The sequence below is a fragment of the Hyposmocoma kahamanoa genome, unplaced genomic scaffold (assembly GCF_003589595.1).
Source record: "Hyposmocoma kahamanoa isolate Upper Pololo Valley unplaced genomic scaffold, ASM358959v1 87, whole genome shotgun sequence".
Lineage (NCBI taxonomy): Eukaryota > Metazoa > Arthropoda > Insecta > Lepidoptera > Cosmopterigidae > Hyposmocoma > Hyposmocoma kahamanoa.
Window position 1 is genome coordinate 22,592,440 of NW_020654422.1, and position 4,765 is coordinate 22,597,204.

At 38.1% G+C, this 4,765-nt stretch overlaps 1 protein-coding gene across 1 annotated transcript in view; it reads left to right on the forward strand.

Moving 5' to 3' along the window:
- The first annotated feature begins 1,431 nt into the window (after window positions 1-1,431).
- Window positions 1,432-4,765, forward strand: part of LOC113235230 (interferon-inducible double-stranded RNA-dependent protein kinase activator A homolog) — a 24,956-nt gene continuing 21,622 nt past the window's right edge. Inside the window, exon 1 of the mRNA XM_026470859.1 lies at window positions 1,432-1,468. The gene's annotated coding sequence lies outside the window, so the exon portion shown is untranslated. The remainder of the gene's footprint in view (window positions 1,469-4,765) is intronic.

Consider the following 4,765-nt stretch of genomic DNA (forward strand, 5'->3'; position numbering starts at 1 on the left):
CTTTAGTAATGGTTTTGGAACTCAGGATGCACTGTTTGGTTATCAGGTATTACAACAACGTTGTTGGGATATGAATCGATATTGATGCATAATATATATTATAAATTGTCTAAAATCCTAGAAAAATGCCCTATTGTGCTGTTTTGGAGTGTAAAAATGATAGCAGCACCAAATATTCGCCGTGCCGGTATTTCATATCATCGGAAAGCCTTATTTTAATAAATTTTAAATTTTCTGTCTGAAATATGTCTTTTGTTACAAGAAACGAAAGTAAAGCTTATGCCCCTGCAATATGGTAGCTTCTTTTTTAGAGAACTAAATTAATAACTCCAATTCGTCGTCATTCAGCAATAAAACCGCTAGATGGCAGCACATTAATCGAAATTTTAATATAATATCAATAATTGTAATAATAGGCATTGATGGTATTCGTGCATGCATGAACTATTTGTGTTTTTCTGATAAATAAATAAAATAAAATAAAACTAAAATGAATAGGCAGTAAAAAAATTCTAACTGTAGCAGATTTGAAAAGGTGAAGCAGTTGACTCGCTGTTTATACCGAGTGGTCTGCCGCCTCATCTGAATAGAATAAATATCTTATATAACCCAATACGATGTCCCCACCGCACTGAAGAAGAAGCAGATTTACAGCATATTATTTTCAACTGCCCTGACGTCATCAACCAATGGTCTCTTGACAGCGACCCGCCGCATCTCATTATCCATTAATGAGTTTTTATTCCACTGTATAAGTTAAACTGCCTCTGTGGCCGAACGGTTACTATACCGGACATACCGGATATACCGGACTGCCGCGCAGAGATTTCTTTGGCCGGGAGAAATATTTGTATGGCTTATGTACATTTATTTCTCTCGTGAGTTTGGATGTAATTTGTGGTTGTCTATGTGTGTGTCCATTAGACTATATTTTTCCATCCTCTATGGAGTGTCCATGGCACGCGCAACACAGGGTTTCCCTAGTGCAGGACTACGTTAAGTGTGTTATTATTGTTATAAGTACGATAGAAAAAAAAATAATTTCTAACATCTTATTTGTGTAAATAATCTTTTTTTGTGTTGTTGCTATCTAATAATGTTTTTGACTGAAGTACGGTCATGCAATAAATAAAAAAAAACAAAAAATTACTCTTAGGGTCGTGGTTCCAGAACTCAATACTCGAGTCCTTGCCATTAGAGTCGTATTTCCAGTGCTTCAAACCATACTCAAGTCTGCTCAAATCCTGACTTGAGCATTGAGCATAGTTCTGGAATCGGCCCTCGGCTTTGGCTGTATGGCGTATTATTGCCTTGGCCTTTTCCAATGGCAAAAATAGTACCAAAAAAAAAGAACTGTCATTTTAATCCGTCTTCAAAAAAGACAGCCTTTTCGAACATCTGTAGTTGTTGTTTCTAAAGTGTATTTGGTGTACCTGCCTAATATTAGTTTGCCGCCTTGGATTACGAGGTACGATGCCAAGAATTTTATCAACGTTACTGCCTTGTTGAAATAGTTGCAGTACCTTGAACACAGGTGTAAGGTTACCAAAACAGTGATTTTGCCACAAATCAGTATTTTCCCTGTTTTCATGATTTTATTTATTACTAAAACATTATCACCAACATAACGTACACTTTCTACTCATTTCTGTTTTCGGTTAGCCCAACCACAGAATGTTTTATAACCTACCAAGAAAATAAATTCAACTGTTCTGTCTGGTCATATTGGTTTCTGGTGACATGTTAGTGAAACATAGTACATATTTTGTAAATAATATACTGTATGAATGATCAGTGGTTAATGAATAGGTAAATGGGCAGTGTTCCAGCACCATCTTTGTTAGGGTAGTATATCTGGACACGTCTTGATCAGGTAGTTACTGTTGTTGTTACTACGTTGTTGGATAAATGAAAATAGTACTTTTAGCCTTCATGTTAAACGCCTAATAGAGCTCTTGCTTGATAAGTCATACAATCAGGACTATGCACAGACCTCATATTACAAAACAAAAGGCAGATGGAGTGTACTGAACTCATTAGTGTAGCCACCAAAGCAAATACAAATTCAAAAGCGAATACAGTCTTGCATCAGTACTAAGCAATGCGTTGCACTGTTTGTGTGTTTTTTGTTTAAAAGTGCTCTCTTGTGACTTTAAACATTGTAAAAGTTATTACCAAAAACAAGAAAAGATGGAATATCCTTTCACAGATAACTATTGATTATTTAATTGTTTTGTTATTTAATTAACTGATATTTTTCCCACAGAACCCATTGTACCACTAAGCAAACCACTGGTGGTTTGGTGGGTATTTTTTAATAATGAGCAATATAGTGTTAATTACATCTGTGTCACAATTATCATTAAGAGAATCATGTCCCAAGACTTATAAGCATACAAAGTACATAATACTTGTAATACATAACTCAGTGATGGGAATAGGTAGAGCTTTTTTACCTAGACTTCGAGGAACAGAGACAGAAAGTGGACACACCACACTTTTTTGTCCTGTATCTTTTCATGATTCAGAAAACCACTTATGTACATGAAAAAATTACGTTATTTGGGATAGTAAACTGTGTTTGTGTAAACTTTGTGATGCATTTTTGCAACCACCACTTATTTGGAATATTTAGGAAAATACATACAAAAAACTTTTTTATAATTTTTACTAATTACATGTATGAAGTAACTGGAAACAGTTACTAAAAAAATGTAATTAGCATTATTAAGATAAGCATTTCAAACATTCTGTTCATTTATGGACATTCCTCCATGTTCCTAAAACTATCATTGACTCTTCTGTAGTTCTAGGTATATGGTTTAATTTTCTGACTCAATTTAAAACCAGCACTGCAGTCAATTATGGCTGTGGCTTATGCTGAATGAAATCCTTTTGCATACGCCACAACCACACATATGAAAGTACAAGATTTGTAGTCGTTATATTTTGTTTTTTTTTGCTTTTTGTTTGATTTATCTTATTTTATGTTTTTTTTATTGTATTCTTTATTTTGTTTATTAATTATTTTGTTTGTCTGTATTACCAATTTATGTTTTTTTTTTGTATCTATGTGTTGTGGCATTGCAATAAATGTCTATTCTATTTTCAAGCCATAATCAGAAAAAGATTTAATTTTGAAGATTCGGCATGCTTGACACATTTTTACCCAGTCCTCTTTAAAATAAAAAAGGTGCGACATACAACAGCAGGTAATAGGAATAGGTTGAGTATATTTCGTACTTGCGGTAACGGGCTGGTGTCCGCAACTCTACGTCAAGGCGCCTATTTTGCGTGTGGTGGGTGCAGCGTCCTACTTGTGCCAACCAAGTTTCTCCAGGAATCTCGGCAATCTCCTCGGTTTGCCGAAGACTCCGGGGAGCGAACTCGACACTCCAAGGTACTTCACCCTGTAGTTGGCCAGGCGGAGCATTGTAGTAGGATGTGCGCAGCTGTTTCTTCCCCTTCCAAGCATGCTCTGCATAGAGGGCTGTCAGAGATACCTAAATTGAAATGGTGTTACGTGTCCTTTACATAACTGTTAAACAGGAACAGCTGCTGGAGGCGGGTGTAGATAGGATCCCGAATACGTCTTTGACAAAAAATACAAGGTACAGTTGTTTGAAGATCCCAACGAAGGACGGAATCCCAGATAGGTCCGCGTCTTCACTGATGGATCAAAAACAAATTCAGGAACAGGTACTAGCGTATTCTCAGAAGACCTCAATATCAGGATATCAACACCGCTTGATAACCACAACACAGGGTTCCAGGCTAAATGTTTGGGTATCAAGTTCGCAGCAGAAGCAATCATAACGAGAAGAGTAAAAAATCACTCCATTTGAATACTCTCTGATAGCATGTCAGTACTTCAAGCACTGAACAGCTATGACATAAACTCTGGGCTCATTTACGAATACCATCAAACACTCATGGACGTATGTATACACAACCACGTAACTCTACAGTGGATTAAAAGACACAGCGGCTCAAGTGGCAATGACGCAGCAGATGAACTAACCAAAAAAGGGTCAGAGACGGACACTGTAAGACCAGAACCCATAGTGTCCCTCCCCTACCAGAACCCATAGTATCCCTCCCCTACCCGAACCCATAGCGTCCTCCAGTGTTCAAGAACAACTATACACAAAGGTACAAAATCTTTTCATAATAACACATGGTCTACTCTTACAGTTTGTAGACAGGCGAGGGAAGCACTCCCGACTCTCAACGCCAGTCTATCTCGAAAACTAATCGAAACTTAAAAGGCAAGAGCTTCGCACTCTAACTGCCGCCCTAACGGGTCATGGTCCCTACAATAAACACCTATTTAATTTAGGTATCACGGACAGCCCTCTATACAGAACGTGCATGGAGGGGGAGGAATCGGCCGCGCACGTCCTACTACAGTGCTCCGGCGTGACCAACTACAGGGCGAAGTACCTTGGAGTGCCGAGGTCGCTCCCCAAAATCTTCAGCAAACCGAGGAGGTTGCTGACATTTCTGGAGGAGCTGGGTGGCACGAGTAGGACCCTGCAGCTGCACCCACCACACGCAAAATAGACGCTTTGTCGTCGAGTTGTGGACACCAGCCCGTTACATCAAGTACCAAGTAAGCTGTTGCATGGAACAATCCAATTCAATTTATTGTCCAATGTTACTCCCAGGTACTTAACTGTAGTCCTGTACTGAAGAGTTTGGGTAGTACTTACCCAATAGTCTTTTGTTTGTAAATATTACTAATTCCGTCTTTTTTGGGTTTAGC